The following is a 15801-nucleotide window of genomic DNA, read 5'->3' as shown; positions in this document are numbered from 1 at the left end:
CTGGATGTAATGTCAATATGGTGTCTTTTTTGATACACACATGTCAGTGAAGCAGATAGAATTGATGTTTGGTTTACTGCCAGTATTAAGTAAGCACGGGGAGTTGTGACACAGGAAGGGGTTAGACCCTTGCTTGCTTCATTCAAAGAGGAAGCTGCTGCTCCTCAGTGTTTGTGTTGCAAATCGTGCTGGGCTTTTAAAGGCTCTATTTCATCCTGAGCTTTTTTTTTTTCCTTCATCCTTTAAACTACGATTCTTTTTCTTAGTGCAATTCACATAAGATGTTTACACTGGATGAGACAGCATCTGTATTGACTTAAGCTGGTTTTACTGGTTAACCTTTGCCATTCTCATTTTTCTGATATGTTTCTCTTTAAAGCTCAGCTTCAGCTGAACCACACAGATCAGTCCCAATTGTTTTTTAAAGTGTTCCATTTAACGCTTAGTTTGGAGGAGGTCAGTTTATTCTTATATGATTCAACCCTCCAAGCTGAGGGAGGACCACAGGCATGTTACGTTATGCAGGTATATCTGACTTCCTTGAGATCCCCTTGGTTAGCAAGATGTGTACTGGTCTTGTTTGGGAGAAATGGTTTTGGGGCTCCGAGTCTGCAAAGTTTCTGCCAAGAACTTCCATGTAAGTTTTCAAAGATTTGATGGAGTGGCCGCAGTGCTGAGCTAGTGCCATTCCTTGCATGCTTAGAGGACCAAGTGTGGTCAGCATCACGTTAGCTGATGCTACTTTTTACACCCTCAGAGACCGCAGTGGATGTATGAAGTGTCTGATTCAGATCACCTAAAGTACCACAGTGAAACATTGTCTATTTTTGTTGTTTAAAAATAAAGTATACCTATTTGCAAAAACTGAACTCTGCTTGCCTTTTTTTTTTTTTTTTTTTTACTGAGAACCAGAAGTTTAATTAGATCATCTAGAAATATGCATAAGAAGTTACTGGGTGAAGCTGTGGCCATTAATAACTTGTTTAAATTGAAGAATGACAGCTATGCTGAGTATTGTATAGGAAGCTGTTCTGTGGCTTAAAATACCTTTTGTCTGTTGATTTCTCTGTAAAATGGAAGAATATTGACATTTCAAGAATCAATATCATTACAAAAAGTAAGATTTTTATCATGCGGGCTTTGTACATGTTATCATGTGGTACAGACATGGAGACCTAGGCTTACCTGTCTTTAGATGAAGACAATATAGACATCGCTATGTGAGGTAGTCATTCAGTATTAGCTTTACGTAAGTGAAAGCAAAGGGAATTTTCATACAATTACACTGACATTTAGCAGCTTATTTTAAATACTAAAAAAAAAAATACTACAGGAGGAAAGCCTGCGCAGGTTATTTGTTTTATTGCCTTATATTTTCACCACGATGTAAGAGTATCTGCTTTACCTTCTCTGCAAGCATTCCTTGGTATGCAGTGCCTCCCCCACACTGTGGGACTCAGCTGGCCGAGCAGCGCCTCTCCCCATTAGTCATCATTGCCTTCCCTAGCACCGTGTGCATGAAAGTAATTTTTTAAAGCAGCTGCTCATAGTTCATTTTTTTAAGATTATTTCATAATACATCATTGCAGTAATACCTTCTTGTAAGATGGACCAAATCTTGGTCTCTAAGCACAAGCAGTTTTATGTGGAATAAAAAGATACATTGCAAATAAATCACTACTTATTTCCTTCAATCTCGTTTCAAAACTCTTTGACTTTTGCCGTTCAAACACAGCTTCCATTCACATATTTGGGAAGCTTTTGAAAGCATATGAATAGTAATTTTCCCAGTTTTTCTGAAACGTAACATAGTTAACTTCCAGCAATGTCTGCAATTGGGTGCCTAATAAAAATAACTTGCATTCCTAGAAATGTTAGATTGTACTGATGGCAAAAATGACTAAACAATTATTTTAAAATGTAACCCATGCTGTTACATTAAAATATGTTTTGTTTTAGTCGATATTAATCTAAAGTAAAAGATTAACTGCAGTGATTTTAGTAGTGTTTTTATTAATGTGGATTAGCCATGTACAGAAAAGTCCTCATATTTTAGCTGTTTGCTTTTTTAACTTTGATTGCAATCCATCTATTCTTACATTATTAAAAGGCTTCCTGATGTCTATTGCTTTAGTGATCTCTCTTTCCTTAATGTGTGGAATATTCATATAGTGTTGCAAGAAACGCAATAACTACATTTGCATGTGGTACAAATGAACATTTATATCTTCATGCCTAACAGTATTGCACTGTCTTTCGTACTGGTTTTTCTTTTGACAGGCAACCTATATTTTATTTATTCCATGTTGACTTACTGGTTTTAGTGTAGTGAAACTTTGTTTTAACATAGAACTTAGTTTTAATGTAGTGAGATACTTTTTTAATTCTCAATTTAACTAAAAAATGTTTTTTAATTAACTAAGCAAATAAACAGTGGGACTGTTGTAGTTCCATTTCATCTTTTATTTGAAAACTTTGGGGCAAATTAAAAATGCAAAATGTTTTTATTTTAAAGTTTAGGTTCTAGAGAATTTTCAGTGGCAGGATTAGAATTTTTTTTGTAATGAAATGTATTGGTCTCACAAGTAAGCCAGTAATATTATGACAGTGTTGAGTCCGAAGTCTAGCAAGGTGCCCTGAGTATAGAAGCGTTATAACAAATTCCCTGTGCCTCTGCATTACTTCTCTGATAGTCTTTTCTTGTATCTGTAAAAGTCACTGGTGAAGTAGGTCTGCCGTGTCCAGTAGGCTCAACAGCAGTAAGTTATTCTAGTGTTTTGTTCTTGAAAATGAAGCAAGCTGTTTCTTGGTGATGTACAAAGATAGCGAACAAAGAGGTTTTCTCCTTTTGTATCCAGTTCTTTACAGACTCCTGATTACGTTTTTCAAAATACTACTGTATGAAGAGTTAGTTACTCATTCTTACCACGTTTGTCACGTCCTCTCTGCTGTATGAACGCCATAACTGAAGGCAGCTAGGTTAGCTAAGACCAGCCAGTGTGGTACAAGTATCAGGTGATTGATGCCAGACTGTTAACACTTGCATTGTTTCCCAAAATAACATAAACTGGACAGTGGTCAGTGATGTTTTGCAGGAACAAACTGTTGAGCCTTGATGGTAAATGTTCATAGATTGGAAGACAACAACACAGGTTGGAGGCTCAGCTGTGAGAGCAGCCCCAGGTCACGTGGTGCAGCAGTGCTCTTTTCCACCAAGGGACAGCCACAGTCCTTGTAAAATAAGCAAGAACCTGTTTCAACAGCAGCAAAAAACCTTTAGCAGCTTTAAAATGTTATCATCTCTCCAGGATGTTTTCTCTGTTGGTGACATCAGTGCCCTTTTTACAGCTCTGTTGGCTATCACTGTGCCACGCTCATTGGGCATCTAGTGGGCACCTGGCTGGATCTGATGGCGTGCTGCTGCAGAGGGCAGAGCCCCCTCCTCTCATCTCACCCTTTCTGCCTGGTCCTGGGATCCTCTTCCTTACCTGCAGTGCTTCTGCTGCTCACCTCACCCTGTAGTGACACTGTTCAACTTGCTATTGAATAATGGGAGAAAGCTATTCACTTTGATTTATTTGTAGTTTCGTACCTTTTCACCCTTTCTTTGGTTAGTTTTCTGCTGGTTTAGCAAGCTAAGCTTGCCCGTCAGGGCAGCAGGTGAATGCCAGAGATGGTGCAATGAAAGAGCAGGGAGAATGCGTGCTTCAGAGTAGCACTTACAGAGGGAGCAGCAGCAGCAATTAATTATTAAATCAGCTCTGCCTGTCTTATCTAAACTACAATCTTAAAAGGCTGTCTTTTGAAAAGGACACCTGACCTTGAAGATGAAAAGATTTGCTGTTTGAATTAATCTTAAAGTGGTATTTTTCTGGGCTATGCCTGTTCAGATTTGAGTATTTTTTTGGTAATTGGTGTCTACAGACTGTTGAGATATCTAAAAATTGGTGGCAATGTGCTATTTTCTTTCCCCAAAAAGGCAAGCTCCATCTCTAACAGGAATTCACAGCCCTAAAGGGAGGATGTGGTAGGGAGTAAGTTTTAATGTGTGGAGTAAGCCCATTAATATTGTCAAAAACTACAGAAATTCTAGAAGGACAAGTCTAAAACTCCACATATTCTGACTGAATAGGATTAAAGTAAAAGTTGTAAATTATAGAAAATGAGAATTAAATGGGGAAAAAATGGTGAGGACTGCTGGACTGCATATCCAGAATACTGCCTTCCACAGCACTGAGTTCAGGATAACAGATTGAATACAAGTTTCTGCAAAAACTTTGTGAATTTTACTTGGGGATTGCTTTTATTGTACATTATCTGAGCAAATGTATTTAATGAGACTGCAAGGATGTTACAGTTTTTCAAAGGCTGGATACCAGAACAAAATAAGTAAGGAAATTTTTATGTTTAATTTTTTTTTTAATATTTTTGAATCTTAAAAGTAGATTTTTATAATATCCATTATGTGGAAAAAAATTCTGGAAGTCTGAGGCCATACATGTAGTTGCAGAGCAAATAATGGAAAAAAGCTGTGATGTGTGATTCAGGAATTAAAAATGTAGTAATAGAACCTGTATTCCTTCCATGCATTCAGGTGACTTTAAAATGTGTTTTCTGAGTGTATTTTTGTATGGTCAGATAAATCCACTCCAGACTATTTTTCGTAAGTCAGTGTTGAGGTACACGTCAGCAAGCAGTTTAATACTCTTTGATGGTTTCAATCAATTTCTGTGCAACTTGCAGTATATTTTTGCAGTACTATCAAAACGTTTATACCCACAGGATGTGAAAATTATGTGAATTTCACTTAAATCTAAATCACTGATTCTAATGAGAGACTAAGAAACTAATTGAAATAAACCCTTTATTATTAGTTTAATTAAATCAGTAAGAGATACCAACACACATCAAGCAACAAATATGCCTTTGCTCTAAGTCGTTAAAGGCCACATTAACCAATTTGGTTATCCTAGAATCTTGTAAGCACGATGCTGCACCTGCTGCTGAACTCCATGGCACTGGTTAGGTGCCCAAGTGTTTGATATCATCATTTATAAGCAATTGAGAACAAGGACCGGTTTTCATGTGATTGTATAACTGTAGTTAAGGTTTTGGAAAGACAGTGTGATCACTTCTTGGTACTTCAACTTGCTTACGCAATTTAGAAGTTTTATAGCAAGAAAACTGTGTTCAACTCAAAACGGGGAAAAAAAAATCTTAATTTTGTTGTTACAATACTTTATTTTTAATGAGAAACTTGTCTCTAAGGAACCCCTAGGGATCATGAACAAGAAAGAAAACCTGTGCTAGACATTAAATAAGCACTTTCTGAAAACATGACTTTTTTCCTAAGAAAGCAGATGGTAGGTTGTCTTTTCTTACGCTGCTACAGTATTTGAAGCTGTTTTAAAAATGTCACTTGTACGCATATTGACATCTAAATGGGCAACAGCTTCTTGGCCTGGATGAAGAATGAAAAGGGAGAAAACTGTGTGTGTAATGTCTCTGCATGGGAAGGATGGGGCAAACCTCATGCAAAGACTGATGACAGTCAAGACACACCTCAGATACATGGATAGGGCAGGCAGGAAAAAAGGGAGTATCTCAAGGTATGGATATTATCTGAGGCCTTCTAGGATTTCCCAAAAATAATAGTCTAATTTATGGATTTAGGAGGGAACTGTGCAGGACTGAGGCACTCTTCAGTTAAACCTGCATTCATCACTTTTCTGCCTTCTCGTTTCCAAGAGATTAAACAAGAAGCTGGAATGCCATGGCCTTTCTGGAGGAGCTGCTGTGAAAATATGGGACTGCTGAGGCATCAGTCTGATATATAGGGTAACGTAAGCATAACTGAGAATCACTCAAGCACCACTTGTTAGTTGAGGTTTTGTGCTTTTCCTCAGTACAACAACAGTTGTTTGATTTGTTTATGAAGGTCTGTGATGCTTGAAGAGTAGCAGGAGTGTTTTACAGGCCAAAACACAGCTTCGTAGAGTGTGTTTCTGAAAATGGATTGGATGCTTGATCTGTTGGAGTTGTTGAATCAATATACTTGGAATTCATAGAAATTTGGGTCCCCTCTCCTGTTGTCTTCTAAATATGGTTTAGAAAAGATACCTGTTGGTAGTTTCTACCAGCCGTCTGCAGAAACAATCTGCTAGAGTTTTAGGGATTCTTCTGAAATAATCTGTGCAGGCAAAATCAGTACAACTTTGTGTTTCCCAAGTGCTCTCTGACTTGCATTTCTCCAACACTCCTCTTCTGTCCTTTGGTTCTGAAATATCCATGGCACCAAAACATAAAAAACCTGATTTGGGGTCAGAGTGAGATTAATATACAGTTACAGAAAAACCCTAAACACTTCATACAGCTGCCACTCAAATATGTGTGCTGGTGTTTTGTTTCTGTGTCAGGTTAAATTTTTTGCCTGAAGTCTGTTCTGTTGTTTTTGCTGGTGCTGAATTGCTGAAGCTGTAGCCTTGTTTCTAGGTTGGGAAAAAAAACCTTGCATGTTCACCTACCTAGCAGCATGAGGAAACAAAATTAATTTTGGCACTATTTTAGGCCCGCACAGCTTTAGCAAGAAACGTGTACTCCCAACAGATTGGACTCCTGGTTTTGCATTTTAAAGTTTTAGTCCCAGAATTCATTCCAGACTAGGCAGTCTCCATGTACTGGGTACTAAGAAATGTTCCCAGGTTCAAGTAGCTTCAATGTGCAAGCTGTATGATAGTGCCAGTGTCCATCAAGAAAGCACTTAATATTTAAATTTGGGGCCTCCTATTGAAAATTCTATGGGAATAGTCTTCTGATGCACAGCACAAAAAAGTTGTTATAAAGTGCTGATGGCATATTGCTTTTTTTTTCAATAGAGACAAACCCAGGCTTCATCAGTCCAAAACTAAATACAGAGGTTAGATGTTTTCAAGACAGTCTTCAAAACACCCTGATATTCTTAACTTCATGCTGACATCAGGCAAGTTAATGTCTATATCCAAGCACTGGTAAATAGGCAGTCTCCTTAATGTTTTTGTGTCGTACTACTATTACCAGAGCCACATTTACAGCCTCAAAAAAGCAGGTTACAAAAGAATGACTCTTGGCTGCTCCTTATTTCTTAGCCACTTAATTAAAGCCTGTGAGATGAGCAAAGAGAGTGATCCTTTTCAGAAAACATCCCTTTTATCCCCCCCCATATTACCTCTTTTTTTTTTCCACTTCTGCTAGGTTGTTTGCATGGTTACTATGCATCCCCCCCAAAGTCTGGTGCGTGGTTTTGTTTCTACGTGGAAGTTAACCCTTCCTTAACATGACCCTGTGTTATATTTTAAACATTCAGAACCATGCAATGACCTCCTGGCCATTCAGGACCTGTGAAATGACCTTTATCACCTGCTTACCTGAGGCAGAAATCGCCACTTGCTTTGCAGCAACCTTGCTGTCCTGTGGATCCCTGGGATTACGTGTTACAGCATGCTTTGACAGCTGCTTCACAGGCATGAACCTGAAATGTGCAAATCAGTATTACCAATGTCTAACATCCTAGCCATGAAATGATGGAGGTATGCAACACAACCCATAGTTTCTTTCAGTGTTCAATTTCTCAGCTTTGCTGGAGCTTTTTATATTTTTGCTGGGTTTTTTTTCCAATCAGTTTCAAACTTTCTACTTAACTATATGTTGTCTTATTTACATGTTGATATTACTTACCTATTATTTCTATTCCTATTACTTGTTTCTCTTCTGCTTATTTCTCCTCCTGTGTTTTATTTTGTTTCATTATTCCTTGGCTTCAGTGATTGCCTCTTCTGCGAGGCATGTATACCTGCAGTGAATGCTTTCCTACACAGAAATCCCCAAAGCATTCAAGGTTATTTTGCTTAGGTAGGTTCATGCCTCAAACATATAATCTTTTATTTTTTACTTCAAGCTACATGTTTAAATTAAATTAAAAATAAATAAATAACACCCCCACCCCAAACCAACAGGTCATGCACCTTCAAAGATCTGTTGGCTAAATTTCTGGGCTCCATTTTGGGTCAAGTGGGTCAGGATGTCTTGAATCCAGTTCTGTCTTTTGCCCTATTGAAACTGCTGAAGGACCTGCAGTGCCTGCTGAAGAGCTTACTTACCATGGCTAATCTTTGAGAAGGCTGGCTCTGTGTTTTCATACTCCCCGTCCACTTTCTCTCTTCTTCCAAGGCCTCAGGCAGCTGATTCTGTGATTAAGAAAGAAACTTGAATAAATTGGGGCCATTCCCACTTCCCACTGGGATCCCCGCAGAGTTGGGGAGGGTGCACAACCAGGGAACACAGCACTCCAGAGAACATCTTTCAGCTTAATTTCCTGGGGAACACTGCTCCACACACATGTGCAAATACATAGAATTTAATCCTAAGACATTTGTAAGTACCTTAAGATGTGAGCTTGCATTTGTCGATGTGTTTCATGTTGGACACAGCCGCGAGAATAAATTTGCATTTAAACTGGGGTCCCATGCTGGTCTGCTGCAAATTGATGGGTTTGGCTGGTTTTAGTGGACAAGCCAACAACTATTTGACTGCAAGAGGAGTTGCATGTGTGTGGGCAGAACCAAGGGGCTGCCCTTTTAAATGTGGTTGAAACAGATTACTTGTAATGGCATTGGGTAAACATTAAACATACTTGCATTCCAGATCTTGCCAGTTGTGCCAAAGGAAGTATTTCCAGTTACCAGGAACCCATCGTTTCCAGCAGTGGTCAGCTGGGTGAGGGTTTGGCAGGGGGATGCTTTAAGACGCAGAGCTGTGCTGCAGCAAAGCTCAGCTTGTTGATGTAGCTTTTTATTTTGGGTGGTGACTCCATAGCTCTGATATCTGCATACCTGTGAGTACAGAGTACTTGTAAGAAGAAAAATAGGTGATAAAGTGTTTAGTGTTTATCCAGCAGCTGACTGTAACGGGATCTTAATTCTGGATCCACTTGAACACCAGTGTGTAAAAATCAAAGATAATCAGATCCTCAGAACCTTAATTTTTAATTCCTGGTTACCATGCATTATTCCGTGGAGTTTGGCAAGTGCTAGAGCCTGGGAGAGGTGGACAGGGCGTGTAACCTCACTGGAGGTGGCTGAAGCTGTGGTACTACGGGCTCCTTTCCTGAAGGACTTGCTCTCTGTAAGCCTTCCTCCACTAAATTAGGAGTCGGACGACTTTTCGGGATACTTGAGTGATAAATGAAACAGGGTTTTCACCGTGAACTCTTTTGCATTTACTGGTCCAATCCTGAGCTTTTTGCTCATCGCTTTGAATAGAGAAGGTTTTAAAAAAAAAAAAAAAAAAAATTACCGCCCCCCGGGAGCATGCGTCAGTGACTGTGTCTCTTGTTTACGGAGCGCGGCTCGGCGCTGCCGGCGGGCGGCGGCCCCGGGAGGGGGAGCTCCCGGCCCTCTCCCGGCAGCCTCCCCGCCGCTCACCGCGCCGGGCGGCCCCGCAGCCGGCAGGGCGGCCTCGGCCTCCGCCGAAGGTGGGCTCCGAGTCTCTGTAGGGGATCCTGTCAGCAGACCAGGGGAAGGCGCCGCTGATGGGGTTGTTGCAGCGGGGTCTGAATGTGAGTCCGGGTCGCTAAAGGCCCTGGGTTGATTTGTTGCCACTGAGGATGAGCGGTGTGAGAAACCTGTTGTAGGAGCCGCACGAGGTTGTAAGACGCAGCTGTTGTTGGAGAGAAACATCCGCCGTTTTAGATACCGGTGTAACGTGGAGGGAGGTGGCATGTATCTAAGGGTTGTCAGCAGCTCTTGCAGTCTCCAAACTAGCTGAGACGTTAGAAGGGTGGAAGGGTACCTTTACCACTCCCACGCCAGGAGGTTTCTCCTGGCCTGAGCTTGGTGCAGCCCTGAGCTGAGCACAGCTCTGGCCTGGGTGACTAATTGTGGTAATGCTTGCTGTGGACTGGAGACCTTTTAAAACCGACCCAATGTTTATAATAATGTAAGTGAGCAAATCAGAAGTAGATACATGGGAGGAGGGTGGGGGCCACGATAGTAGTTCATTACTTTAGCATAGAAGGACAAAATAGATTTAATTAAGAATATTTTAGACTCAGATCAGGAAGTGCCAATACTGAAACTTTAAGCATGACCAGAACTTTGACCCTTGCTTATCTGTACTGTGATTAATTTTTTTTCCCAACTATATCAGCATGTCGTTGTGCAAATATGATAGCTTGTGTTGCTTGCAGTCTTGGAATCTAATATAGTTTGTGATTTGTATTTGCACAAGTCTATACAAATTACTGCACAAATTTTGAACGTGTGAGCAGACACTAAGGTCTGTTAACGTTTGCAGCCGATTCAGAAGGGTTAAAGAAGAACAGAGGCAGGTAACTAGAAACGTGGCTAGACTCATACATATGCATAGAAGTTACCGTGATTTCTCCCTTATGTATAGTATGTATTTGTATGCTCTATGTTTTGTTCTGCCACATATATTCCACATGTGACAATGTGGTTAAAAAAAATAGCGCAAACGGTGTCTGATTACATTTGTAATAGGTAGTGTTTTAGAAATATGTAATTCATAGAGGTTTTTAATTTGATTAATAACATGACAGTGGTACCAAAGCAGTTTAAACACAATGTGCCACTATAATGGGAAGTGGCTGACTCTTGAAGTAGTGGCTGTCAACTTTTTTTATGGACTCCTTTATATATATTCTGTAGTGCTTTTTAAGTAAAGAACAAGGCAATTGCTGAGCATTTGCTTTTGGAAGCTTTGATATGGTTCTAGATGTATAAGCTTAAATTAAAAGTGAGTGCTTTCATGATACTGATTTATTCTTTAAATATATCTGATTTCTCTCAGTGTGAAGTTCTTGGAAAGAGAAGGATTACCTGCAAGATTTAAGGGCTATATAGTATCAGGTTTAATGTTGGCATTACCGCTTTACCTCTGCTCTGCTGTAGTATGAATTACAGCTGAATTAGTTGCTGTGTGCATGGATTACAGCCTGCGTCTATTTGTACTAATGAACTCAGAAGGTGAAAAATTTGAAGTTCAGCATCTCCATTACATTATTTTTTGAATGGTTATAACCTTGAAATCTAAATGACATTAGAAAATGTCATTAGAGTTTTCAGGGGAAAAAAAGAAAACCAACTTGTTTACCTGACACCAGCATCATCTGATGTAAGTGGTATCAGTCTAAATCTGTGAAATATGATGGCTGTTAAATGAGCTCTGATTTCTGTAAAGCTAGAAATGTCCTGGGGTATTTGACTAGTATTGTTTTATAGTTAATTAAAATACAAAACCAGCATAGAATAGTTTGTTTTAAACTTGCTATGTAACAGATTTTGACAGGTAATTATGAAGAGGAAGACAGAAGTCATACAAAAGTAGTCCATATCACTACAGTATTAATAATTTTACAGTTAACCAGGAGGGAGGAGGAGTATGTAAGATTTGTGTTGTGTGAATTGGCATAAAATTATTAAAAAGAGAGAGGTCCCTGATACATGATGAATCCAGATTGCTTGTGAGAGTGGGTTCAGCAAGCCTATTTCAATATACTGCATCTACAAGGCTACATCTGGAGGCAGCAATACAGGCTGTACTTGCAGGATGAGAGCAGCCTATTCTAGGAAGCAGTTGCTGAAAGACTCAAGGTTATGTTATACAACGTGCCCAGTCTCTATTTCTACACTGTAACGCAGCTGTGTATTAATACTAGGTTGATGCCAAAGATGAGCCAGAAATGTTTTGAAAGGGAGGAAGAGCAGATGTAGAAATTGTATCTCTGATCCACGGTACAACTGTAGCCATAACACGCAAGGCCTGATGCCAGCCACTGTGTTCTGGGGCCTTCAGGCCATAAAGTTTCACTGTCCTTTGCCACCTCTGAAGTTCTCTGAAAGTTTCACAGTCTGTTGCTAATCGAGTTCCTGGCTAGTATTGATAGCTTGGGGGGGGGAGCAGTAATGGAGTAGAAATTTATGTAAATGCGGTTTTGCATGTATGTGCTTGACAGATACACAGCTAATTTACCTGGAAGCTACAGGCTGAAATTTGCAGTGGCAGCAGCCCCCGGAAGGGGAAACACCTTGAATATCTTTCCTGAAACCTTACAGCAATTGAGACTTTGAGCAGGGCAGTGAGGTAGTTGCAGTGGTTTTGCATTTATAGCCTTTCCTAGTTTGATGGGGCTTAGGGGGGAGGAGGGGAGTGTTGACCTAATCTTGTTACAGTAAATAAGAGGTGAAAACTTTTAAACCTTCTGGCAATGTGATTTGTTGAATGTTTAACAGTTGTTTTCTCCCAATTGTTTACAGTAATTGAGTCCTTTCCCTTCTAGTCCTTCTGCTGATGTCCTCATTAGTATGTATCCCAAGATAAATACTGTACAGGAAACCTGCAAAAACTGTACAGCAGAAGATACATTTTCTGTTTCTGTTGTCTGAATGTTGCACCTTCCAAAATATGTTAGTCCCTAATACCGAGAATAAATTTCATATCCTAAGGTAAAACAGTAAAGATGATAAACCGCCTGTAACTTGCACTGCTATTACCTTTTAGGCAGTAGGCATTTAGGGATCTGAAATGTAAGGAGAAATAATAATAATAAAAACTGCCAGAGTTCTCTGATAAGTAATATCTATCATAGTGAATTTTGGTTTTGAACTATTGTTTTTCTTGAATTACTTGTTTTTCAGACTTTAAGCAACCTGGAAGGTCAAGGCATTTGGGACTAGGGAGAAGGAAAGGAGAGGCAGTAAGGTTATAGATTTAGGACCTGCAGATTTTTGCAAGTGTTACAGTGATGTTCTGGTGGGATAGGTAACACTCTTCCTCTAGCTTGTCCTACGCTCTGTGACCCTCTATTTCTTGCTATCATTTGAAACTACTTGAGCAGTTCTCTGCTACACAGTGTGAATAAACCTTTTTCCCCTCAGTATTTAGATACAGTAGGCAAATCCCAGAGGTGAAAGCTCAGGTATGGTTAGTTTTGGTTCACTTGTTAGCCATTGCTGGTTAAATCTGCTGTACTGTCTGGCTACCAACTGGCAGACTCAGCAAAAAGCTTTAGAAAAGACTTGCTCTGTGATCCATTTGCCAAATAGAGAGTTTAGTTCCTCCTCTGTAATCAAGCTGGAGTCAGCTGATTATAGCTGAGATTTTTCATGCCAGTATCCTGCTTGTTGTCCTTTCCCTGCCTCTTTGGTCAAGTGACTCCCATTGCTGGAAAAAAATAAACTGAATCTCAAACTCCTCCAATTTAGAAGTATCTCTTGTTATTACTAAACGGTAGGATTTCTTTCAACTGTAGCAGCATCAGTTTGATGAGGAAGGACAACTTCCAGAAGAGTCTAAAGAGCATCAAGTCTCTTCTGGAGTTTGCTATCTCCTGACAGATGGAGAAAGGTTGCAGCCCTCCAGCATGAACACAGATAGTCTGATTCAGAGGAAGCAATTGGCAGGTAGGAAATACAATGTTGGATTTTTAACATTTCCTTCCCTGTGTATCTTTTTATTTCACTGTCAATTATGCTTTTGACATTGTGACCAGGAAAACAGCTCAAGCTGGATTGGTATTGTCTCTTGCTGTGTTTTTCTTACAGTTAGGAAAGCAGTTGTTTTTAAAGTTTTCCCTTATTTAGAATATCTGCTTTAAATGACTTAACTGTAAATCATAATCTCAAGTGATCTCACAGCTCAGTCCCTCTGCACAGAGGCCATCCCAGCTGTATTTGGGTTTATTAGTGTTTGCCATGCTGGCTGGTGCCTGGCTCCTGTGTTGTCACAAATACCTTGTGCTTGTGTGCACCAAGTTCCCCAGCTCCCAGGTGTCCAGGCGGACACAGCCCTGACGCAGTATGGCAGGAATGCACACAGCCAGCTCGGGCTTGACGCTGTGCCTGAGTTGGTAAAACTTCTTGCGACCCACAGCACGGGGGTAATGCTGCAAGGTGGTGGCTTTACCTGGAGTCTTTGACATTTTCCCCAATGCCTTGCTTTTGGATATGCCATACAGAGACAGCTGAAGTGCTTCACTTTACATTAAAAAAAAAAAAACCTCAGTCTTATGTTGAAAAAAAGCTGTTGCATAACTTCTGGACCTACGCCGTCCCTAGAAGTGTAGTATAGGACCACTTGCACTGAGCTGCACCTAGGCTAATGAGCTATCTGGAGCTGATTTGTTTCTGCATCTCTGGTACAGATAATCTGACCATGGATAATTGAGTGTTGACTCTAAAAATAACCCGCTTTGAAATCCTTGTCTTAAAATTGTTTTCTCTTCTTCCTGTTAGCTTCCAAGCTTACTCCCCCTGTAATCATTTCTTGGCTGACCAAAGGCTACTCTCATCTCTTGACAAACATGTACTATTTGTTCTTCCCACCTGAAGTGACATGTTACACCAAGCGTGGATGAAGCCAGGTTCTGGGTCTATAAAAAGCCAGCTAAGTCCTGGTAGGAAATAATCATCCTAATATGTTTTACCTGTGCTCCAATAGACTCAGATGGTTTAAATCAAAACCAATTGGTATGTGTCAAACATTTGATACCTTGGAAAGATGTTTATTGCACACTTTTCCTAGAGACCTCCTGTTACATATCTCACAGTTAAATGTCTTCAGGTAAAACTGATTCCTTTGTGTGGACTTGCTTGCAAGGTGGACTTCTAATGCTCTTGGTTTGCTTGCATACTGTCCATGTTAAAACTCAAAGAATTGCTCTGAGTTGAGCTATGCCTTGTTTTAATGAGAAGTGGTTTTTTTTCCTCAATGAGCTTATATAAGTTATTATAGAAAGTAATTAGAGTGCTTCATAGGAAAAATATCCTATGTCTTCAGCTGGTGAGTGTCTATACATTTATTTTTTCCTAAAAGTTTTTCTAAAATACAGATTGGGTGTGCTTCTGAGAAGATGCATAGAAAGTTGGAACCACCTGCACTGGATGACAGGTTGTTCAAGGCATTGGAAGTGGTAGGAGGGACAGCTGTGCTGTCACAGCTGTGCCACGCTGTGGAGTTCATGTACCTTGGTAGGTTGTTGCAATGGAAATAATCTCTTTCCCCTGTGCCATTCCTGCCACGTTAATACACGACAGAGACAACATGAGTTGGTGAATAAACTTGGAATGCCTTAAATTCAGATCTGCACTATAATCCCTGTGTGACCTTTCTTCGCACAGCATCTGAAACACTGACCATGCTTCAACAAATTTTGAAGTCTCAATTCATTATTGATTAATATAGTAGCTTGAAAAAAACTGAGTAAAGGCCCATCTGAAAGAAATCTTTTATATAGGTAGAACAGACATTTAAAATTGTAGACATAAAATGTTGTCTCCCATTCAGGGCAACAATAGGAAAGCTATTAGTATTATGAAAAGGTAAATAGTTTATCCAAAACAAGTAATTTGTAATATGTGAAGTTTGTTGCAGTGAAGTATGGTTAAGAGGTACATTCAGAAGCAGAATACAAAGTATTCTCTGAGACTCTTGAACTCCCAGAGGTTGATTTGCATCTATTTCATTCATGTGCGCTTAGGTCTGAGTTTCTTTAGTTTGCACGGTTAGAAGTCATAAATGATGCAAGTTAAAGTAGAAGCTATCTTTTTAGATCTTAAATTGTAGGTAAATACAGAAATAAAGAGATTTTTTTAAAGGGGAGGAAGAGATAAAAAATGCCCTACAAATCCACTTTTGCATTTGGGGATGTCTTTCAGTGTCGTCTGTTCAGTTTTGTTCTGTAGAAGGTTGAGAGTTTGGTTTCTTGTTTGCAAGAGCTATTGTATATAGTGAGGGAAACATGAACAC

The 15801-nt window shown here is 39.7% G+C and overlaps 1 protein-coding gene across 6 annotated transcripts in view; it reads left to right on the top strand.

Annotated features, from left to right (window-relative positions):
• Positions 1–15801, top strand: part of ATXN7L1 (ataxin 7 like 1) — a 119662-nt gene that overhangs the window by 56358 nt on the left and 47503 nt on the right. Inside the window, exon 1 of one of the 6 annotated variants that reach the window (XM_075741720.1) lies at positions 9458–9592. The exons of the other annotated variants lie outside the window; for them this stretch is intronic. The gene's annotated coding sequence lies outside the window, so the exon portion shown is untranslated. Of the gene's footprint in view, positions 1–9457; positions 9593–15801 lie in introns of those variants that run through there. 6 annotated transcript variants of the gene reach the window in all.

Source organism: Balearica regulorum, chromosome 1, assembly GCF_011004875.1.
Source record: "Balearica regulorum gibbericeps isolate bBalReg1 chromosome 1, bBalReg1.pri, whole genome shotgun sequence".
Classification (NCBI taxonomy): Eukaryota; Metazoa; Chordata; class Aves; order Gruiformes; family Gruidae; genus Balearica; species Balearica regulorum.
This window is presented reverse-complemented; position numbering and strand designations above follow the sequence as displayed.